Below are 25,646 nucleotides of genomic sequence, written 5' to 3'. Positions count from 1 at the left end.
TCAGCAACAAGCCCAGCAGCAATCTGAGGCCCGCTTCATAGAGCTGTTACAAAAGCAAGAGCAGAGACTCCAACAACAAATCGAGACATTAATGCAGCAACGGCCGCAGACCAGTGAGGCAAGTGGTTCCACTAATACTGCATCCTTTGGTGTGAGCCGTTTACTGACAAAAATGACTGGAGAGGATGATCCGGAGGTGTTTTTGACCACATTTGAAAGGACTGCTGAAAGGGAAAAGTGGCCTAAGGAGCAGTGGGCTGGACTTGTGGCCCCTCTGTTAACAGGGGAATCGCAGAAAGCCTATTATGACCTAGAGCCGGACCAAGCAAAAGACTATGTGGTGCTAAAAACAGAAATATTGGCACGGCTGGGGGTCACCCTGGCCGTCCGGGCTCAGCGTGTACATAACTGGACTTTCCGGCTTGGAAAACCCCCCAGGTCTCAAATGTATGATCTCATTCACCTGAGCAGGAGGTGGCTGCAGCCAGAGACTTTGACCGCACCAAACATTGTGGAACGTGTTGTTATGGATCGTTTCCTGAGAGCTCTTCCTACTGCCATCCAAAAGTGGGTAAGCCATGGAGCCCCAGAAACTGCAGATAAGCTTGTGGATCTGGTTGAGAGGTACTTGGCTACAGAGAACCTGACCACCTCTTCCAGGGACTCACGGACTTTCCACCCTAAGACCAGACCATCCCCAGTGGCGGGTAAGATGACTCCAAGGGGTGAGGGTGGAGAGAGTGAGAAGGTGGGGGTTCAACCTAATGTCTGGCGGGAGCAGCCCGGGAAGCCCAGGCCGCAAGGGGCAGCGAAAAAGATTATTTGCTACCGCTGCCGGCAAGAGGGACATATTTCAGCTAATTGCCCAGTTGTGGATGAACCTATGCAATGTGACTTTATAAGGGACAGACGTCAGTCGATGTTTGCGACAGTCGCTTGTACTGCCATTCGGGGACCTGAGAAACATTTATGTAAAATGTGTATTAATGGTAGAAATGTGGATGTGTTGCTGGATTCAGGTAGCCTGGTGACATTGATAAAGGCTGAATTAGTTACTACAGTGGTCTCTGGGAATAACAAGGTGGCTGTTATTTGTGTGCATGGGGACACCCGAGAGTATCCTGTAACTTCAGTGTTTTTTGAGACCCACAAAGGTAACCTCTCTCATCAGGTGGGGTTAGTGTCTCACTTACCACATGATGCCATTGTGGGAAGGGATTTTCCAATGTTCTGGGAACTCTGGGATTGTCCTGAGCCCCCCACTGGTGCCCCTATAGACCAGAAAGATGATGACCAGAATTCCTCTGAGAGTGGTGAGGACTCTCCAGACTTTCCCTTGTCGGTATTGGCAGGGGAAACTCGAGAAAATGGGGAGGAGCCAACATCCTCAGATGAAAACATGCCGTCTGTGGAATTTTCAGATCTTGAGGTTCACAGGGAAAATTTTGCCACAGAACAGTTAAAAGACCCCACCCTAATAAAGGCACGGGAGAATGTGGTGAAAATAGATGGCGAGTTAGTGAACCCAGAAAAAACTTGCACTTACCCGTACTTCACTGTGGAAAGGGACCTACTGTATCGAGTGGCTCAAAGGGCAGAAGAAACCGTTGAGCAACTTGTGGTGCCCAAACCTTACCGGAAGTTGGTGTTGGAATTGGCCCATGGGCACATTCTTGGAGGTCATCTGGGGACAGAGAAAACCAGAGAGAGAGTATTGCAGAGATTCTATTGGCCTGGGGTCATGAAGGAAACAGAAAATTATTGTTCCTCCTGCCCTGTGTGTCAGAAATCGGCACCTATGCCACATTTCCGTAACCCGCTGGTACCTCTTCCTATCATTGAGATCCCCTTTGAGAGGATCGCAATGGATTTGGTAGGTCCGATAATGAAGTCCGCTAGGGGGCATCAGTACATTTTGGTTATAATGGACTATGCCACCCGTTATCCGGAAGCGATTCCTCTTCGAAATACCTCGGCCAAAACCATAGCCAAAGAACTATCACTTGTTTTTAGCCGTGTGGGTATTTGTAAGGAACTGCTTACGGACCAAGGTACACCTTTTATGTCCCGGGTTATGAAAGAACTATGCAAGTTGTTCAAAGTGACACAATTACGTACGTCTGTGTATCACCCCCAAACAGATGGGTTAGTTGAAAGATTCAACAAAACCCTAAAACAAATGTTAAAGAAGGTGGTGGATAGAGATGGAAAGAATTGGGACTGTCTAATACCCTATTTGATGTTTGCCATTAGGGAGGTACCCCAATCCTCTACGGGTTTCTCACCCTTCGAGTTACTCTATGGGAGACACCCAAGAGGACTGCTGGATATCGCCAAGGAAACTTGGGAAAATGAGAGTTCTCCCCACAGGAGTGTGATTGAGCATGTCGCCCTGATGCAAGATAGAATTGCACAGGTAATGCCAATCGTAAAGGAACATTTGGCCCAATCGCAGTTAGCACAGCAGAGAGTGTACAACCGTGGGGCCAAGACCCGTACTTTTTCCCCGGGGGATAAGGTATTGGTGCTAGTCCCTACGGTTGAAAGCAAATTCATGGCCAAATGGCAAGGTCCATACGAAGTTCTTGAAAAATTGAGCGAGGTGAACTATAGGGTCAGACAGCCAGGAAGGCGAAAGCTGGAACAGGTATATCACGTCAATCTGCTGAAAGCCTGGAGGGATAGGGAATCCCTAGTTGCAGAGACTTTGTCACCGGTCCAGTCTGATTGCTTTGTTCCTGAGGTTGGAATCGCAGTCACCTTATCGAAACCCCAAAAACAGGAGGTTAAAGAGTTTGTACTTCGCAACAAAGAGATTTTCTCTGAGCTGCCGGGAGAAACATCTGGCGTAGAGCATGATATTATTACCCCGCCAGGAGAAAGGGTAAAACTAAAACCTTATAGAATACCAGAGGCCCGACGGGAGGCAATACGTGGGGAGGTTCAAAGGATGCTGGAATTGGGTGTGATAGAGGAGTCCCAGAGTGACTGGTCCAGTCCTATCGTACTAGTGCCCAAACCTGATGGGAGCTGGCGGTTTTGTAACGATTTTCGACAATTGAATAAAGTTACAAAATTTGACACCTACCCCATGCCGCGTATAGATGAGTTGATCGACCGGCTGGGAACAGCCCGATACATGACAACTCTCGATCTCACCAAAGGGTATTGGCAAATTCCCCTGGCCGAGTCGGCCAAGGAGAAAACTGCGTTTGTAACCCCAGATGGGGCGTTTCAATACAAGAGAATGCCGTTTGGGTTACAGAATGCACCTGCAACATTCCAGCGGAAAATGGACAAGATTCTGAGGCCCCATCAGAAGTATGCTGCAGCTTACCTGGATGATGTGATTATCCATAGCACAGATTGGGTCTCACATCTGCCAAAAGTGCAAGCAGTCTTAGACTCCATTCGGGAAGCTGGGTTTACGGCCAATCCAAAGAAGTGTACCATTGGACAGGAGGAGGCCAAATATCTGGGGTACACTATTGGGAGGGGAGTGATAAAGCCTCAAGTCAATAAAGTCGAGGCCATACAGAGTTGGCCACGTCCCAACAGCAAGAAACAGGTACGAGCCTTTCTGGGAATCGCTGGCTATTATCGGCGATTCATCCCCCATTTTGCTTCTCAGGCTGTGCCCCTCACCAACCTGACAAAAGGGAAAGAGTCTGTCATGGTCAAATGGTCCCCAGAGGCTGAAGCAGCATTCCAGTCATTAAAAACCGCCTTATGTAGCCAGCCAGTGTTGTACTCCCCAGACTTCTCTAAGGACTTTGTTGTACAAACTGATGCATCAGACGTTGGGTTGGGAGCAGTGTTGTCCCAGGTCTGGAACGGGGAAGAGCACCCAGTCATTTACCTCAGCAGGAAATTGAAGTCCCATGAGGTAAATTACGCCACAATTGAGAAGGAGTGTTTAGCTGTGAAGTGGGCTCTAGATTCCCTTCGGTACTATCTATTAGGTAGGCACTTTGACCTGGTAACTGATCACGCTCCTTTAAAGTGGATGGCTCAAAACAAGGAGACCAATAGAAGGATAAATAGGTGGTTCCTGGCCCTACAGGAATTCAACTTTACAGTAAAGCATCGCCCTGGCGTTAAAATGGGGAATGTGGATGCTTTGTCTCGAGTACATGCGTGCCTGACTGCGTGTGTTCCAACCCCAAGGTTGAAACAAGAGGGGGGGGTATGTGACAGCAGGCAGGTAAAATCACCTGGTTGCATCCAGGATGGAAAATATGTATGCCCTAGATTCAGGCTTTATGCTGACTTATACCACTAGGGGGAGTGCTGGGAGTCCTGCAGGGGAAGAGTTAATGAGCCCAGCTGAAGTAAGTGGGCTCATTAAGACCTATAGAAAACACCCCAGCAGGCTTAGGGAGATGCTCCATCCTGGAACCAGTTCTGTGATTGTGTAGACTGGGGAGTGTGGTATCTGAGCTTTGCGGTGAGTTAACGCCTGTGTGGCAAAACTTCTCAAAGAGAGATAGGGTCTGGGGCAGCACAAGGCTGCACCCAGTTGTTAGTTAGGGACACTACGTGTGTAGTAAGCGGTCAAGCTGACCAGGATTTCTTTTCATGTTTCTTTTTTTTCTGTTATTTTTCAATGCATCTAGTCTGAATAAACCGCACCTCTGTTTTTGTTTCACCTACCAAGCTGTCTGCTGTGCCTGATTTTGTGTGGTGAACCCATCCAGGGGGTCACACACACCCGCTGCCGAGCTAACCCCTCACAATTGTTAGAGTAATATGAGCGATAGGGGGGACCTCCTCTTCAACTGTATATAAGACTGTATTCTTGTTCTAATAAACAGTACACATTCAGCAACCAAACGAGTCTTGTTTGTTGTTGGTTGTTAGCAGCGGTTGGACTATCTAACATCTGTATTCAGACTGGGAGGAAGCGGTATATGACCAAAAGACCTCAAGCGGAGCGTGGGACATTTCGTTACAGTTAGTACAGCGGCTCCAATGGGAGCTGACAGTTCTTTTTTTTTTCGTTCAACCTGCTGGGTTTATGAAATAAAGCTCATAGTGTGTACCAGGCTTTGTTACGAGTCATTCCCACCTCTACTCTTGCTATGATTACTGAAGAAAAGTATAAACACTATAATTCTACTATTCTCATATTCTCAGGGGTGTTTTTGGATGTATAGCAATGTCTTTGTGTTATATGCCAGTGTCCTCTCTCCTAGAGGGTAGGGTATATAGGAGATATGTTTCTGTACTTTGTCCAAGGCTGCATTTCTAACTTACTTTTAGGAATTCATTTCTTAGTAGAAATTGAAGAATCCTTCGTTCATACGATGCTTCCAGAAAGGTTGTTTATTTATTCAGAAAGGTAAGCACAGACAAGACTGACATCGGTAACATATGACATGGTGATGGTCTCAGGAGGAGGAGACATCTTGATGTTACATTCTCCAAAGCGTAGGGTTCCTTCTCTCTCTTCAACCCTACTCCATTCCTCACTACCATAATTCTCATGCACTCTTATGCCCCGTACACACGGTCGGACTTTGTTCGGACATTCCGACAACAAAATCCTAGGATTTTTTCTGACGGATGTTGGTTCAAACTTGTCTTGCATACACACGGTCACACAAAGTTGTCGGAAAAACGGATCGTTCTGAACGCGGTGGAGTAAAACACATACGTCAGGACTATAAACAGGGCAGTGGCCAATAGCTTTCATCTCTTTATTTATTCTGAGCATGCGTGGCACTTTGTCCGTCGGAATTGTGTACACACGATCGGAATTTCCGACAACGGATTTTGTTGTCGGAAAATTTTATATCCTGCTCTCAAACTTTGTGTGTCGGAAAATCCGATGGAAAATGTGTGATGGAGCCTACACACGGTCGGAATTTCCGACAACAAGGTCCTATCACACATTTTTCGTCGGAAAATCCGACCGTGTGTACGGGGCAGTATACTGTTTCATAATATTATGTCTGCATATCCTAGAATAACACCCATTCTTATATGGCTTCAGTCTATAGATACAGTTGTATAACTCCACCCATTGTCCTGACATAGCAACTCAAAATAGAAATATCTACCCAGCAAAACCACTCCTCTCAGTCCTCTGTCCTCCGTCCTGTAACCTTCAGAGATCATCACTAATTACATATAACATTCATGTGTTTCATAGATTTTTTTCAGAAACTTTTATCACTTAAAATAATAATAAACTTAAAATCTTCTAACAATTACTTATGTAAATGATGACTTTCAAGGCTGACAAGCCTTTTTGTATTGTTATATTTTTTTATTTTGGACTTCAGAATCCTTTGTAATATGTTTCTATGCATTTAAGATAACTTGCCTGATATAATCAGGTCTTTTTGTGTGCTTTTTCAAAATGTAATAAAAACAACTCCAAAAATAAATCAAAAAAAAATTCTCACAACAAACACAGTGTCTAGGAGTTATCATGACTGATGTGAATCTGCATTGCTGACACAATGAATAACGTTGGGTTTCAGTTGGAAGACCTTGTTTTGTTTTTAGTTTTTTTAAGGACTTTTTATTATATGGGTGTTTTTAATTACTATTTACAACCTGTTAGTCATTCACCCGAGGGGACATGGTGAATATCTGGGGGCCCCTTATTCTAAAGGGGGTTTATGGATAATAATAAGTACCCCTGCAGACATTCAGTATGGGGTGCAGGATGTTGCAGTTGTAACATGTTACATGTTACACCCTGAATATTACAGAAGGTGAACTAATCTTCTAAGCTGGTTATAAATATACACATTAGATTTCTTTTGATAAAGCCTGTGGGCTGAATGAAATAAATCTAACAGATTCCTGTGTCTGTGATAACAGTGCATTTGAACAAATCCCCCCACTAGGCTACTGTATTCCGACAGCTGGTCCCACTGGCTGTCATAGTATCTGACCAGTGCCTGCATCTGATTGGATACAGGTGCTGCTTACCTGACAATTTTCCAACAGGCTCCTTCATCAAATGGTGCCATAAACAGCTCAAATTTTGACAGAACTAGCAGAAATCTGCCAAAATTCAAGCAGCGTATTGCCAGCTTTGGTCTTCAGGAACTTAAAATGCCACAAGTTCCATTATTTGCTGCATGAGCATCTAATATTTAAATCATTTCAAGATTCTCGGATTTTGCTGGAATATACATAAATATAATATATATATATATATATATATATATATATATTTATTATTATTATACAGGATTTATATAGCGCCAACAGTTTACGCAGCACTTTACAACTTGAGGGTAGACAGTACAAATACATTACACTTTAATACAGTAGGAATCAGAGGGCCCTGCTCCTTAGAGCTTACAATCTAAAAAAGGGAAGGTCAAGAGATACAAGAGGTAAAAGCTGTGGGGGATGTGCTGATGGAGAAAATAAATGTACAGATGTTAGGGGGGGCCGGATAGGCTTCACTTAAGAAATTAGTTTTCAGGGATCGTCTGAAAGTGGATAAAGTAGGAGAAAATTGGACAGATTGAGGTAGAGCATTCCAGAGTATGGGAGAGGCTCTGGAGAAGTCCTGAAGGCGAGCATGGGATGAGGTGACAAGGGAGTTTGAGATCAAGAGGTCTTGGGAGGAGCGAAGAGAATGATTAGTTTGGTATTTTGAGACTAGGTTAGTGATGTAGCTGAGGGCCAGGTTGTGGACAGCTTTGTTATATAGTTAGTATCTTGAATTTAATTTGTTGGCTGAGTGGCAGCCAATGGAGGGATTGGCAGAGGGGTATAGCAGACACTGTGCAGTTTGTGAGGTGGATGAGCCTGGCAACAGCGTTCATGATGGACTTAAAGGGTATAGCCTATTTAGAGGTAAGCCAATGAGGAGGGAGTTGCAGTAGTTGAGGCGGGAGATGACCAGGGAGTGGATTAGAAGCTTTGTGGTGACATTGGTTAGGAAGGGGCATATCTCGGAGATGTTGCAGAGGTTGAGATGGCAAATTTTGGATAGCGATAGGATGTGGGGCAGAAAGGTTAGTTCAAAGTCCAGGATTACACCTAGGACCTTGGCGTAGGGGGACAAGTTGATAGTTGAGCCATTGATATTGACAGAGAAATCAGAGGACGTGGCACCTGGGGAGGAAATATCATGAGCTTGGTTTTGGATAGGTTGAGTTTGAGGAAGTGATGTGACATCCAGGCTGATATGTCTGCTAGTAAGTTGGTGATGCGTGAGGCGACAGATAGAGAGAGCTGGGGGGTGGAGAGATAGATTTGGGTGTCATCAGCGTAGAGATGATGTTGAAAGCCATGGGAGGCAATCAACTGACCCAGGGAGGTGGTGTAAATTGAGAAAAGGAGAGGTCCAAGAACAGAACCTTGGGGGGCGCATGTGCAGCTTCTGAAATGGTGGATGTGCAGTAAGTGAGCTCTAGGTCCCGTCTGCTCTCCGTGACCTCTGCCCAGCTACATTGTCCTGGCAGTGATTGGGAACAGCTATGAATTGGTATCTAACTAGGCCTCAATCCCCGGCCTCGAGTTCCCCTGCCGATCCCTTTGCATCGATGGATCCTCTATTGGGGACTGAGGAAGCCAGTAATCCCGTGCTGGCTACTAAAACCATACCTGGGACTAAGCCCCCCCCTCTCAGGTTATTCTAACCCCTGACATTCTGGATGACAAACTGCAAAACCTCCTGCAACAAATCACCCACAACATTGCGGCGGAGGTGGGCAAGACCTCTCAGGAATTGCAGGGGGAAATTACCCAAATAGGTGAGCGTACTGATGCATTTGGAGAATACATTTGATGATCTGGTGAATTATGTACAGGTTCTTCAGGAAGAAAATTCTACCCTAAAACACTCAGTCTCCCAACTGCAATTGCAGCAAGAAGATTTAGAGAACAAGGAGAAGCACAAAAACCTGCACTTTCGAGGCATCCCTGAAACGGTGGGTGAAAATACTCACGCCCCTACCTTCTGGGCCTTTTTAATACACTGGCCCCCATGGTAGTGGAGGTTAACTTGCAATTGGACAGGGCCCACAAATCACTGGGCCCTAAACCCCCAGCTGGAGCTAGGCCCAGGGGTGTAATTGTGCGGTTTCACTTTTATGACAGTAAGGAAGCTTTGAGCCTGGCCACGCACAACAAGTCCCAGATTGTATATAAAGGGGCAAAGATCCAGATATTTAGTGACCTATCTCCTATCACCTTGTTCAAACTGAGAAATCTTCGTCCTATCACAGCATACCTACAACATCAGCAGGTCCCGTAGTACTGGGGATTTCCCTTCCGTCTCATCGTTTTCAGAGAGGGAGTCCAATACAGTCTCCGAGAACTACAAGAAGGGGAAGCCTTCCTCAAAAGCTTGAATCTCCCTCCTTTGCCTGAAGAAGACCTGCTTCCTCCCATTGCACCAGGTCGTCCAATACCTTCTATCCCCAGCCGTATCTGGACCCCTGCCAAGGGTCAATCTAAGAAGTCTTTCTCCATACCACAATGCTCTTGATTCTCCAAGCAACCTCCCTGAAACGGTGGGTGAAAATACTCACGCCCCTACCTTCTGGGCATTTTTAATACACTGGCCCCCATGGTAGTGGAGGTTAACTTGCAATTGGACAGGGCCCACAGATCACTGGGCCCTAAACCCCCAGCTGGAGCTAGGCCCAGGGGTATAATTGTGCGGTTTCACTTTTATGACAGTAAGGAAGCTTTGAGCCTGGCCACGCACAACAAGTCCCAGATTGTATATAAAGGGGCAAAGATCCAGATATTTAGTGACCTATCTCCTATCACCTTGTTCAAACTGAGAAATCTTCGTCCTATCACAGCATACCTACAACATCAGCAGGTCCCGTAGTACTGGGGATTTCCCTTCCGTCTCATCGTTTTCAGAGAGGGAGTCCAATACAGTCTCCGAGAACTACAAGAAGGGGAAGCCTTCCTCAAAAGCTTGAATCTCCCTCCTTTGCCTGAAGAAGACCTGCTTCCTCCCATTGCACCAGGTCGTCCAATACCTTCTATCCCCAGCCGTATCTGGACCCCTGCCAAGGGTCAATCTAAGAAGTCTTTCTCCATACCACAATGCTCTTGATTCTCCAAGCAACCTCCTTGATGTGGCGGAATGTACCCATGCTCTTTTCTCTTTTTTTCTAGGCTACTTACCGTTGTGGTCAAGACTCCAGTTTAGAGTTACCCTTTTTTTCCCAGGTAAATGTTCCCATTCCCATGGGGTTTTGAAGTCCTAAATGGTTACAAATGGTTCTCTTTCTCTTAATTTTGTTGCTTAAATTATGTTCACATGGAGAGCGGGCGGATCCCCTCCTCCAGAATTTCCTGCTGGAAGCCCTCATGTGTCCCTACTTGGTCTTTGGCATCTACCAAGGCCTCCTGAGGCCTCTCAGGCCTTCTAATGTTGTTTTTTCTTTTTTTTTTCAGTACCTGTTTTAGTTTTATATGAGTCTATGTCTACATACAAGTGTCTTTAGGTTAATGTCATGCTTTACTTTTCTGCTACTGAGGTCTACATGCTTTTACACTCATCCAAGTATGTTTCCTTTGCCTTACACGTATATATCATTTTTCTTTCTCTTTATTTTATACTCTCTTCTATGTTTTACATGCCTAAATGTGCTTTCACTGCTGATGCGTCAACACGGTGTTGTGTATTTTATCCTATAATGTAAAAGGCCTGAACTCTATACAAAAGCGGTGGTTGGCTTTAAAAGAGTTCAGATCTTCAGGGGTGGATGTGGTGATGCTCCAGGAGATGCACTTTCGTGCTGGGGGTTCACTGAAGTTTGCTTCAAAATACTTTCCCTCCTCTTACCTTGCCTCTGATTCCATGGGTAAGGCTGGAGTCCTAATAAAAACTGCCCCATTAGGTCAAAACAGCACATACTGACCCTCATGGGAGGTTCATTATCCTGGAGTGTGACTACATGTCTTCCTCTTTTACCTTGGTTAATGTATACGCTCCTAATTCTGGACAGATTGAATTTCTTAATGAGATTTTTGAGCCTTCCCATTACCGCTCCCAACCTTTTATAATTGTCGGTGGTGATTTTAATTTGGTCATGCCCCACTAGAGATAGGCAGATTCTACTTCGATACCCCCCTCACGAAAGGTCTCCTCTCAAGCAAATTATTTCCGCAAATGTATTAGATCCCACCAATTGTTTGACTCGTGGAGGATTAAGCACCCCTCCACTAAGAAATTCACTTTTTACTCCATGGCCCATAAAATGTACTCAAGACTGGACCACTTTTTTATTTCGGCCCCGCTTATCCCTTATATTGTTGAATCTGACCTCTCTCCCATAACATGGACTTACCATGCCCCTATCACGCTGGATGTTATTTTGTCCCAGATCTCTTTTAGGACATGCCACTGGCACCTTAACGACCATTACAGTCTCAGGCCACCCAAACTAAACTAGCTAAGGAATTGGAGGAATTTTTCCAATTCAATGTGGGCTCTGTTCAGGACTCATCTACACTGTGGTAGGCACACAAGGCCTATTTATGTAGCGTTTGTATCATGGAAGGCTCCCGCCTGAGGAAAGATAAAGCTAGACTTCTGCAGTCCTTATTGGCTGACTTACAGGTAGTGGAGCGTCGGCTTCTGTGTACACCTACAGTGTTAAAGTAGCGTAAAGTCACATCTCTTTGGGAACAAATAAAATCCTTAGCCCTAAGACAGCTAGATCCATGGTATGGGCAAAACAAAAATGTTATGAATTCTCTAATAAGCCCTATAGGATGCTAGTAAATAAATTATGCCCACGACCCTTCCACTCCTTTCCTGACTTCCTTTTACAGGCAGATGGAACCAGGACTTACTGCCCCCCTTACTAAGTAAGTCTTATGCCGCGTACACACAAGCGAACTTTACGGCAGACCTTGTCCGGCGTACTTTGACGGACTTTACGACGGACTTTCGAAATGAACGGTCTTGTCTACACACAATCAACCAAAGTCTGACGGATTCGTGCGTGGTGACATACAACCGGACCAAAACAAGGAAGTTCATAGCCAGTAGCCAATAGCTGCCCTAGCGTCGGTTTTTGTCCGTCGGACTAGCATACAGACGAGCGGACTTTTCGACCGGACTCAAGTCCGTCAGACAGATTTGAAACATGTTTAATTTCTAGGTCCATCAAACTTTTGAGAAAAAAAGTCCGCTGGAGCCCACACACGATCGAATTGTCCGACGGACTCCGGTTCGCCGGACCAAGTATGCCATAAAGTCCGGTCGTGTGTACGCGGCATAAGACTTTTGAAACCTTTTATCATAAGCTTTCCAATGGCATAACCCCTGAAAACCATTTTAAATTTACACAAGAAAACTTTGATTTTTGTTTTTTCACTGATCTTTCGTTACCAAAGTTGTCCTCCTCTGATTTAGTCAAATTAAATGCACCTATATCTATGGAGGAACTTTCAAAGACAATCAAGGCTCTCCCACTCCATAAGTCACCAGGTCCTGACATACTACTTTATTTCTACTATAAAACCTCCTTAGACATTCTACCCCCCCCCCATATGTTGGATTTATTTGGTACTTTATTTAAAGGACAATCTCCACATCCACAGTTCTCACACACCTATATGTCCGTTATATCTCCGTTAAACCCGGTAAAGACCTCTCCATACTCGACAACTATAGACCCATAGCTCTATTAAACTCAGATTACAAAATATTTACAAAAATTCTAGCCTCCAGATTGTCCCAGTTTATTCCTAAATTAGCTAACCTCCCTGGCGGTTTTCCCGAGTGTGGCCCGGGGTTACATTTCAGCACCATTAGCGGTAACCCCGAGCCACACTCGGGATTGCATTGCAGGATCCTGGTGCAGTGTACTTTCCTTGTCCCCAGGATCCTGCGATGTCCTCCCGCTGTGTCCGTGGGCTCTGTCCTCCGCCCGAAGTCTCCCTGTGCCAGGCTCTGTTCCCTGTGAGCGTCGCAATGCACAGAGACGGAGCCTGGCGACAAATTCAAAAAAGTGAAAAATCATAATACATACAGTACACTGTAATCTTGCAGATTACATTACTGTATGAAATTATTTCACATCCCTTTTGTCCCCAGTGCTTTGTCCAATGCCCTGCATGCAGTTTTATATTATATATACTGTTCTTTCTGCCTGGAAACTTGAGATTGTCCATAGCAACCAAAAAGTGTCCCTTTACGTCAAAAGTGGTTTTAGACCAGCTAGAAAACAGCGATAGTAAATTAGAACACTTGCAGAATTGGGCGATAGTGAATCGTGGGGAAATTAATTTAATTTTATTTTATTATTATTATATTATTATCTTTCATAATTATTTATATTTATTTATTATATTATAATTTATGATTTCCTGTTTCAAACTTCATCATACCCGGGATATCTACTAGAATCTTGGTGGACAGATTTAATTGCGTTATTGCTAAGAATTACAGACCTACAATATAAAACCCCAAACTTTTATGCAAAATAATTGTACTGCTTTGAGACGCAAAAATCTGACATAATCATACCGTCAGGGAGGCTAATAAAGACCAAGTGGGTTTTGTGCCGACTAGACATGCGGGGGATAACACACGTCACACCATAGACCTGATAGACCTCCTTAATATATCTCCCCGCCCTGCTAATATCCTAAGTCTGGATGCCCAAAAAGCCATTGACAGGTTGAGTTGGTCATGCATGTTTTCCACTTTGACAACATTTGGTTTTCGAGGTCCTTTCTTTAATGCATTAGAAGCCTTGTATTTACTAGTTACAGCCCAAGTCCAGATGTCCTCTTTCCTGTCGCCTCACTTCCCCAAGACAAATGGCACTTGGCAGAGTTGCCCTCTTTCCCCATTACTTCTTATTTTGTGCCTAGAACCCCTGGCTGAGGCCATCCAATTACATCCAGACATTCGTGGGGTGGTGATGCGACAGACGGAATACAAGTTGTCTCTATTCGCAAATGATATTCTGCTGACTGAAAAGCCTTTGACTCCAAAGACATGCTGGTAGGTGAAAATGGTTTCTGTCTAAATTGGCCCTAAGTTTGCATGAATGTGAGTTAGGGACCTTAGATTGTAAGCTCCTTGAGGGTAGGGACCGATGTGAATGTACAATGTATATGTAAAGCGCTGTTTAAATTGACGGCGCTATATAAGTACCTTAAATAATAATAATATATATACAGTATCTCACAAAAGTGAGTACACACCTCACATTTTTTTTTAAATGTTTTATTATTTATTTTCATGTGACAACACTGAGGAAATGACAATTTGCTACAATGTAAAGTAGTGAGTGTACAGCTTGTATAACAGTGTAAATTTGCTGTCCCCTCAAAATAACTCAACACACAGCCATTAATGTCTAAACTGCTGGCAACAAAAGCGAGTACACCCCTAAGGGAATATGTCCAAATTGAGCCCAATTAGCCATTTTCCCTCCCCGGTGTCACGTGACCCATTAATGTTACAAGGTCTCAGGTGTGAATGGGGAGCAGGTGTGTTAAATTTGGTGTTTTCTGCTCTCACTCTCTCATACTGGTCACTGGAAGTTCAACATGGCACCTCACGGCAAAGAACTCTCTGAGGATCTGAAAAAAAGAATTGTTGCTCTACATAAAGATGGCCTAGGCTATAAGAAGATTGCCAAGATCCTGAAACTGAGCTGCAGCACGGTGGCCAAGACCATACAGCGGTTTAACAGGACAGGTTTCACTCACCATGGTCGACCAAAGAAGTTGAGTGCACGTGCTCAGCGTCAAATCCAAAGGTTGTCTTTGGGAAATAGATGTATGAGTGCTGCCAGCATTGCTGCAAAGGTTGAAGGGGTAAGGGGTGAGCCTATCAGTGCTCAGACCATATGCCACACACTGCATCAAATTGGTCTGCATGACTGTCATCCCAGAAGGAAGCCTCTTCTAAAGATGATGTACAAGAAAGCCCACAGTTTGCTGAAGACAAGCAGACTAAGGACATGGATTACTGGAACCATGTCCTGTGGTCTGATGAGACCAAGATAAACTTATTTGATTCAGATGGTGTCAAGCGTATGTGGCAGCAACCAGGTGAGGAGTACAAAGACAAGTGTGCCTTGCCTACAGTCAAGCATGGTGGTGGGAGTGTCATAGTTTGGGGCTGCATGAGTGCTGCCGGCACTGGGGAGCTACAGTACATTGAGGGAACCATGAATGCCAACATGTACTGTGACATACTGAAGCAGAGCATGATCCCCTCCCTTCGGATACTGGGCTGCAGGGCAGTGTTCCAACATGATAACGACCTCAAACACACTTCCAAGACGTCCACTGCCTTGCTAAAGAAGCTGAGGGTAAAGGTGATGGACTGGCCAAGCATGTCTCCAGACCTAAACCGTATTGAACATCTGTGGGGAATCCTCAAACAGAAGGTGGAGGAGCGCAAGGTTTGTAACATCCACCAGCTCCGTGATGTCATCATAGAGGAGTGAAAGAGGACTCCAGTGGCAACCTGTGAAGCTCTGGTGAACTCCATGCCCAAGAGGGTTAAGGCAGTGGTGGAAAATTATGGTGACTACACAAAATATTGCCACTTTGGGCCCAATTTGGACATTTTCACTTAGGGGTGTACTCACTTTTGTTGCCATTAGACATTAATGGCTGTGCATTGAGTTATTTTGAGGGGATAGCAAATTTCTTCCGTGTTGTCACATGAAAAGATAAAATAAATATTTACAAAAATGTGAGGGGTGTACTCACTTTTGTAAGATACTGTATATATATATATATATATATATATATATATATATATATATATATATATATATATATATATATTTATTTATTTATTTATTTATTATGTGTTTATTAGGATTGTGTACAAGGATCATGTACGTATGACTACAGGATGACTTTGAATTACTTTTCATTATTCTGGGATTCGGCCTAAAAAAGAAAAAATGTATTGCTGATAAATATGACAATTGTTGACAGAGTGATGAAGCTGCTTGCTGATCATGTCACAAGACAATAATAAAATTGTTTTTAAACTTTTGTAATAGGCTTTAACCTTTTACATTTTGGCACTCTTAAAATTGCTTAGCATATGTGTTACAAAATATCCATCAATTCTCCATCTGGATACAATTATAAATGCCTGTGCCAAACAGATTTTATCAAGTGATAACATATGGAAAGGCTTGGTTCATCCATCACTAATAAACAGATTGCCAATTGTTGACTTGTGATACCATCGTAGCCTAGTTCAAGCTAATGACCCCAGGTTGTCTTATAACCCCCCTCCTTTAGCCAGGGCTTGGTATCCCTCTCTGTTGTTGAATATTTGGTGAACGCTGGCCACCCATAGAATACTGAACAGATGATAGAGTTGGATATCTCGAGTTAATGTCCAGCCATATATTCACAAGCTAGTTGTTTGTTGTCCCTGCTCAACGGTTCAGCGCTGACTATAAGAAACAATTACTTTTATTGCCGACAGCTCTATGAATAAAATGAAAAACTGCTCACTTAGCTGGAAAACCTCTTAACAGAAGGCACAGCAGCCGGTCAGATTGAAAGTATTTTGAGGAGTTTCATAAGGGTAACAATGTCAGGCTAAATGATCTCTGAAGTGACTCCTTCAAACACAATTAAAGCAGTAGGATGTAGTCACTTATTTGCATTCATGGGTGTCCATCTTCCCTTGACTCAACAATGCTTTTAAACCTGCTCATGGACTCAATCCTTTCAATGAAATCTAAGTGAGAAGCAAATCATTCAATTGATGCTCCTGATCACAAAAGGTTTCCCAAAAAAATGTTACGGCCTAGGAAGAGGCTTTTGCATTGTAACCATCTGGTGCACCACACTGGCATTGAAGGGAACAATGGGACCCTATATAACTTTGTCAGGCAAAAATAATAGGGTTAAAGCTGGGGTTTGTATTTGCCACAACAGTATCACCCCATCATTTCATCGCACATCTGCACATCCCATTGACTGACACAGCACTAAGTGTTAGTGACCAGACTTAATTAAGCCTACATAATGCTTTTTCAATGGATGCAACATTTCGTGTAGTATGTGAAAATGAAAGGCCCACAAATTAGACTTTTCATAAGAAGCTGAGATGGATGGCAATCTCATGCCAACAAGGTCCACTTCCAAAATTGGAAAAGCGTGAAAGAATTAGCCAGATCAACAGCTGGGTATATTCTGTGTAAGGTCTGCTTTTCGGCAGGCATGCTTCTGGAGGCCATTGTGGTATATTGTGGCTTAATCCTTCTTTTCACAAAGTATTACAATTGATTCAAGTTGATCTCTATAGCACAGTCAATAGAGGGTCATTAAAACCCCTTTAAGGAGCTGGAGAATAGGCCACATGGTACTTATAAAGTGTGCTAAAGAGAAAGAGAAAATGACTAAAAAATGGTATTGTGTTTTCTAATAAAAGAAGATAAATGTCATCTAAATTAAATAGAATAATAATGAAATACAAACACTCTGCCTTTTATTTTGCTGTTTTCCTCTTTCAGTCGTAAATTGAAGGATAATGCTGTAGCTGATCTCAAATCTTGTTTCGTCATGCTGTGAAAGTGAGGTACGTTTCATCTGCTGGATAATCTAAATTCTGTGAAGGCACAAAGTGCAAAGGATAATAAATGAAAAAACAGAGAACTGGCTAAAAATAGACTTAATACATGTGTGTGCTTTTGCTATATTGTAATAGAATAGCAATACATTCTATTATATCAAATAAACTACTACTAACTACACCACTAATCATAATAAAAATATCAATAATTATACTTCACAATGGTAGGCATTTTACATTTACATTAATACCTTTAAATTTTTATTATTAGAAATTCGTTTTTACATTTTAAGCTAAGCCCATCAATTTTTTACAAAGCTAAAACCTTTCAAAGAAGATAGTAATCCAGTTTTTTTGTTTATGATGTTTAATTCATTTTTAACACTTTTAACTTTCAACAAGGAAACTAAATATTTAATAAAAGCAACATTGTAATAATCTTATTGTGCATCAAGGTATTTTATATTGGAAGTCTAAAACTATTTTAAAGAGGGCTGGCAAAGATTACACAGTGGCAGTCAAAAGGTTTTTTTTTTAAATAATCTACCTATATATTGTGCACAAAAGCTCTTTAAAAATGCTAGACTACTCATGTAATATGCATATATAATAAGGTAATATAATGTGAAAAAATATTATTATTATTATTATTAATATCAATATTAATAATAATACACTTTTAGATTGTAAACTCTAATAAGTAGGGCCCTCTAATTCCTCCAGTATTGAATTGTACTGTAACTGTACTGTCTGCCCTCATGTTGTAAAGTGCTGCGCAAACTGTTGGTGCTATATAAACCCTGTATAATAATAATAATAATTATATATATGTATATATTATATATTTATAATGCAATAATCAACATTTCAGCTAACTTACAATCGGATGTTAGGCAACATTACAGCACTGTTCAGTGAGCAAGACACTGCAGAAATCATAATAAGTCTCAGCAAGTGATTATTTACAGGTAATTATTGAAAATTACTTGACCCAGAGTTAAATTATTGAGTTGTAAAAAGGAATTATGACCCTGACAAATGTAGTAAAAACATGTTACTTACATGAATGATCCATAAATACTGAAATGTGATTGTAAGCTGTAACCAGCAGGGCCCTCTGATTCCTACTGTATTAAAGCGTATTGTATTTGTACTGTCTACCCTCAAGTTGTAAAGCTGAGCTATATAAATCCTGTATAATAATAATAATATAATAATTGCTTTAAATTATAGCTAAAAGCTAAATTTTTATTTTAGTTTTGGATAGAGTGGACCTAAAAACCTGTCTGGTTTTTACTGATGTCTGTGTCCCCTCTCTAGATTTTCTCTCTCTATTTGTCATGTCCACCAATATAACTGAAAGTAAAAATGAAAGAAATTCCAACATTTTTAGTTTTCCCCAGACCATTAATAGAGGGGAAATCTTCCAATGGGGACACTAGTTCTGGTGACAACCAGGGATTCACTAATTTTGCAGGGATTTCCTCTCACTTCCGGGTTTTGGCTATGGGACGGGAAGTAAAGGGTAATCCCAGTGGGACACAGATGGCAAAAAAAACCAAACCTGACAGCGGTTATAACTCTCCCTTGCTTTATCCAAAATGAAAAAAGGTTTTCCTTTAGTCCTACTTTAGGTTAATTTACTTGTATTGTTTTAATAAATAAACCTGCTAATTGGATCAGCTTCCAGGTTTTATTGTCAAAGCTCAGTTGAACAAGCTGAAGTTAGAAGCTGATTGGCTACCATGCACAGCTGCACCCGATTCTGAGTGTTCCAGTTTTAGGAAATCCCCCCCCCCCCGTCTCAGTAGCAATGGTTTCATGTGACAAGAAGTATGGGAAACTCTTCAACAAGGACACAGATAGTAATGAAAAAATAATCGGTGTTGTAGCCTTCCTCTTCTTAACCACTTAAGGACCGCCTCACGCCGATGTACATCGGCAAGGTGGCACAGGCAGGCAGAATCACGTAGCCTTCCTCTTCTTAACCACTTAAGGACCGCCTCACGCCGATGTACATCGGCAAGGTGGCGCAGGCAGGCAGAATGACGTACATATACGTGATCTGCCTCCAGCGGGCGGGGGGTCCAATCGGACCCCCCCCGTGCCCGAGGCGGTCCGCTTTTGTCCAGCGGCGATCGGAGGTGAGGGGTTGACCATCCATTCGTGGCCCCCCCCTCGCGATCGCCGCCGGCCAATCAGATCATTCCTATGCTGCTTTATGCTAAACAGCAGCAAAGGAAATTATGTAATCTCTCCTCGGCTCGGTATTTTCCGTTCCGGCGCCGAGGAGAGAAGACTGCACTGTGAGTGAAAACACTACACACACACACACAGTAGAACATGCCAGGCACACAATACACCCCCCTTTAACCCCGATCCCCCCCCAATCACCCCTCCCCCCCCCCCCGTCACACTGACACCAAGCGTTTTTTTTTTTTTCTGATTACTGCATGGTGTCAGTTTGTGACAGTTAGTGTGGTAGGGCAGTTAGGGTTAGCCCCCTTTAGGTCTAGGATACCCCCCTAACCCCCCTAATAAAGTTTTAACCCTTTGATCACCCCCGTCGCCAGTGTCGCTAAGCGATCATTTTTCTGATCGCTGTATTAGTGTCACTGGTGACGATAGTTAGGGAGGTAAATATTTAGGTTCGCCGTCAGCATTTTATAGCAACAGGGACCCCCATATACTACCTAATAAATGTTTTAACCCCTTGATTGCCCCCTAGTTAACCCTTTCACCACTGATCACCCTATAACTGTTACGGGTGACGCTGGTTAGTTCGTTTATTTTTTATAGTGTCAGGGCACCCGCCATTTATTACCGACTAAAGGTTTAGCCCCCTGATTGCCCAGCGGTGATATGCGTCGCCCCAGGCAGCGTCAGATTAGCGCCAGTACCGCTAACACCCACACACACAGCATACGCCTCCCTTAGTGGTATAGTATCTGTACGGATCAATATCTGATCCGATCAGATCTATACTAGCGTCCCCAGCAGTTTAAGGTTCCCAAAAACGCAGTGTTAGCAGGTTCAGCCCAGTTACCTGCTAGCACCTGCGTTTTGCCCCTCCGCCCGGCCCAGCCCAGCCCACCCAAATGCAGTATCGATCAATCACTGTTACTTACAAAACACTAAACGCATAACTGCAGCGTTCGCAGAGTCAGGCCTGATCCCTGCGATCGCTAACAGTTTTTTTGGTAGCGTTTTGGTGAACTGGCAAGCACCAGCCTCAGGCAGTGTCAGGTTAGTGCCAGTACCGCTAATACCCACGCACGCACCATACACCTCCCTTAGTGGTATAGTATCTGAACGGGTTCCTAAAAACACAGTGTTAGCGGGATCAGCCCAGATACCCGCTAGCACCTGTGTTTTGCCCCTCTGCCCGACCCGGCCCACCCAAGTGCAGTATCGATCAATCACTGTCACTTACAAAACACTAAACGCATAACTGCAGCGTTCGCAGAGTCAGGCCTGATCCCTGCGATCGCTAACAGTTTTTCTGGTAGCATTTTGGTGAACTGGCAAGCACCAGCAGCCTAGTACACCCCGGTCGTAGTCAAACCAGCACTGCAGCAACACTTGGTGAGGAGGCGAGTCCCATAATTGCAGTTCAAGCTGGTGAGGTGGCAAGCACAAGTAGTGTCCCTCTGCCACCAAGAAGAAGACAAACACAGGCCTGTCATGCCCATAATGCCCTTCCTGCTGCATTCGCCAATCCTAATTGGGAACCCACCACTTCTGCAGCGCCCGTACTTCCCCCATTCTCATCCCCAACCAAATGCAGTCGGCTGCATGAGAGGCATTTTTATGTCCTCCCAAGTACCCCTACCCAACGAACCCCCCCAAAAAAGATGTTGTGTCTGCAGCAAGCGCGGATATAGGTGTGACACCCGCTATTATTGTCCCTCCTGTCCTGACAATCCTGGTCTTTGCATTGGTGAATGTTTTGAATGCTACCATTCACTAGTTGAGTATTAGCGTAGGGTACAGCATTGCACAGACTAGGCACACTTTCACAGGGTTTCCCAAGATGCCATCGCATTTTGAGAGACCCGAACCTGGAACCGGTTACAGTTATAAAAGTTAGTTAAAAAAAAAATATATATATATATATATATATATATAAAATTTAAAAAAAATAGTTGTCGTTTTATTGCTCTCTCTCTCTCTATTCTCTCTCTATTGTTCTGCTCTTTTTTACTGTATTCTATTCTGCAATGTTTTATTGTTGTTATGTTTTATCATGTTTACTTTTCAGGTATGCAATTTTTTATACTTTACCGTTTACTGTGTTTTATTGTTAACCATTTTTTTGTCTTCAGGTACGCCATTCACAAATTTGAGTGGTTATACCAGAATGATGCCTGCAGGTTTAGGTATCATCAATAGTATCATTCTTTTCAGCCAGCGGTCGGCTTTCATGTAAAAGCAATCCTAGAGGCCAATTAGCCTCTAGACTGCTTTTACAAGCAGTGGGAGGGAATGCCCCCCCCACCCACCGTCTTCCGTGTTTTTCTCTGGCTCTCCTGTCTCAACAGGGAAATTGAGAATGCAGTCGGTGATTCAGCCAGCTGACCATAGAGCTGATCAGAGATCAGAGTGGCTCCAAACATCTCTATGGCCTAAGAAACAGGAAGCTACGAGCATTTCATGACTTAGATTTTGCCGGATGTAAACAGCGCCATTGGGAAATTGGGAAAGCATTTTATCACACCAATCTTGGTGTGGTCAGATGCTTTGAGGGCAGAGAAGAGATCTAGGGTCTAATAGACCCCAATTTTTTCAAAAAAGAGTACCTGTCACTACCTATTGCTATCATAGGGGATATTTACATTCCCTGAGATAACAATAAAAATGATTAAAAAAAAATGAAAGGAACAGTTTAAAAATAAGATAAAAAAGCAAAAAAATAATAAAGAAAAAAAAAAAAAAAGCACCCCTTTCCCCCCCTGCTCTCGCGCAAAGGCGAACGCAAGCATCGGTCTGGCGTCAAATGTAAACAGCAATTGCACCATGCATGTGAGGTGTCACCGTGAACGTCAGATCGAGGGCAGTAATTTTAGGAGTAGACCTCCTCTGTAAATCTAAAGTAGTAACCTGTAAAGGCTTTTAAAAATGTATTTAGTTTGTCACCACTGCACGTTTGTGCGCAATTTTAAAGCATGTCATGTTTGGTATCCATGTACTCGGCCTAAGATCATCTTTTTTATCTCATCAAACATTTGGGCAATATAGTGTATTTTAGTGCATTAAAATTTAAAAAAGTGTGTTTTTTCCCCCAAAAATGCGTTTGAAAAATCGCTGCGCAAATACTGTGTGAAAAAAAAATTAAACACCCACCATTTTAATCTGTAGGGCATTTGTTTAAAAAAAATATATAATGTTTGGGGGTTCAAAGTAATTTTCTTGCAAAAAAAAATAATTTTTTCATGTAAACAAAAAGTGTCAGAAAGGGCTTTGTCTTCAAGTGGTTAGAAGAGTGGGTGATGTGTGACATAAGCTTCAAAATGTTGTGCATAAAATGACAGGACAGCTTAAATCCCCCTCAAATGACCCCATTTTGGAAATTAGACACCCCAAGCTATTTGCTGAGAGTCATGTCGAGTCCATGGAATATTTTATATTGTGACACAAGTTACGGGAAAGAAACAATTTTTTTTTTCTTTGCACAAAGTTGTCACTAAATTATATATTGCTCAAACATGCCATGGGAATATGTGAAATTACACCCCAAAATACATTCTGTTGCTTCTCCTGAGTACGGGGATACCACATGTGTGAGACTTTTTGGGAGCCTAGCCGCGTACAGGACCCCGAAAACCAAGCACCGCCTTCAGGCTTTCTAAGGGCGTAAATTTTTGATTTCACTCTTCACTGCCTATCACAGTTTCGGAGGCCATGGAATGCCCAGGTGGCACAAAACCCCCCCAAATGACCCCATTTTGGAAAGTAGACACCCCAAGCTATTTGCTGAGAGGTATAGTGAGTATTTTGCAAACCTCACTTTTTGTCACAAAGTTTTGAAAATTGAAAAAAGAAAAAAAAAAATTTTTTTCTTGTCTTTCTTCATTTTCAAAAACAAATGAGAGCTGCAAAATACTCACCATGCCTCTCAGCAAATAGCTTGGGGTGTCTACTTTCCAAAATGGGGTCATTTGGGGGGGTTTTGTGCCACCTGGGCATTCCATGGCCTCCGAAACTGTGATAGGCAGTGAAGAGTGAAATCAAAAATTTACACCCTTAGAAATCCTGAAGGCGGTGATTGGTTTTCGGGGCCCCGTACGCAGCTAGTCTCCCAAAAAGTCCCACAAGTGGTATCCCCATACTCAGGAGAAGCAGCTAAATGTATTTTGGGGTGCAATTCCACATATGCCCTTGGCCTGTGTGAGCAATATATCATTTAGTGACAACTTTGTGCAAAAAAAAAAAAAATGTGTCACTTTCCCGCAACTTGTGTCAAAATATAAAATATTCCATGGACTCAACATGCCTCTTAGCAAATAGCTTGGGGTGTCTACTTTCCAAAATGGGGTCATTTGGGGGGGGGGGGGTTTGTGCCATCTGGGCATTTTATGGCCTTCAAAACTGTGATAGGTAGTGAGGAGTGAAATCAAAAATTTACGCCCTTAGAAATCCTGAAGGCGGTGATTGGTTTTCGGGGCCCCGTACGTGGCTAGGCTCCCAAAAAGTGTAAAATGTATTTTGGGGTGCAATTCCATATATGCCCATGGCCTGTGTGAGCAATATATCATTTAGTGACAACTTTTTGTAATTTTTTTGTAATTTTTTTTTTTTTTGTCATTATTCAATCACTTGGGACAAAAAAAATAATATTCAATGGGCTCAACATGCCTCTCAGCAATTTCCTTGGGGTGTCTACTTTCCAAAACGGGGTCATTTGGGGGGGTTTGTACTGCCCTGCCATTTTAGCACCTCAAGAAATGACATAGGCAGTCATAAACTAAAAGCTGTGTAAATTCCAGAAAATGTACCCTAGCTTGTAGACGTTATAACTTTTGCGCAAACCAATAAATATACGCTTATTGACATTTTTTTTACCAAAGACATGTGGCCAAATACATTTTGGCCTAAATGTATGACTAAAATTGAGTTTATTGGATTTTTTTATAACAAAAAGTAAAAAATATCATTTTTTTTCAAAATTTTCGGTCTTTTTCCGTTTATAGCGCAAAAAATAAAAACCGAAGAGCTGATCAAATACCATCAAAAGAAAGCTCTATTTGTGGGAAGAAAAGGACGCAAATTTAGTTTAGGTACAGCATTGCATGACCACGCAATTAGCAGTTAAAGCGACGCAGTGCCAAATTGGAAAAAGTCCTCTGGTCTTTAGGCAGCCAAATGGTCCAGGGCTGAAGTGGTTAAACAAAATAATTTTTTTTATTTCTGAGTGTTGGAGATTTTCGCTGCCTTGGGAAATTGCTATCAGCAGTACAGGAATTGAAGGTAAATGTCTCTAATGGAGTTTTGGCTGGAGATACAAATGTATTCCAATGGCTCAGTTCACACTGATAGGTTCATTGCACAAATCGAACTTAGGCTGGCCATACATGTTCAATTATCTTGTACAATTTTCCTTTAGATTTACCTTAAACTATGTAGTGCAAGGGCCTGCTGAATTGGATACAATTGAAAGCTGTTTAGTTTTGACCTCATATTATATGGTTTTTGGTAATTCTAAAGGAAAATTGTACAAGATGATTGAACATGTATGGCCAGCCTTAGTTTTCCATTGATTTAACTTCAGTAAGTACATAGTTCTGTCTGCTGCTGCAGTGTGGATATAGTTGCAAATCTTTGCGCTGCAGTAGGGGTGGTAGTGTAGAGATGTTTTTGAAATAGCAATGACTATATGCCTAATTTTTATAAAGTCTAACAAAGTTTTATTATTATATTTTGTATTATACTTGAATATGTATGTGATTCATTTAATACTGTTTGCACTGTTAAATGCAATTACTTTCAAACATTTTTTTATGCAGCTGAAAATTGTGCATTATGTTGATATTTTAAGTGGGAGACTGAGTTCCTTTCTTATCAGGAACGTTCCAAGAGCCAAGCGAAGGTCATTTCACACTCAAACTGCGCGCCTTATTTGTTA

This window comes from Aquarana catesbeiana, linkage group LG04 (assembly GCF_042186555.1).
Source record: "Aquarana catesbeiana isolate 2022-GZ linkage group LG04, ASM4218655v1, whole genome shotgun sequence".
Taxonomy (NCBI): Eukaryota; Metazoa; Chordata; class Amphibia; order Anura; family Ranidae; genus Aquarana; species Aquarana catesbeiana.
The sequence above is the reverse complement of the archived record's forward strand: the minus strand, read 5'-3'. Positions refer to the sequence as shown.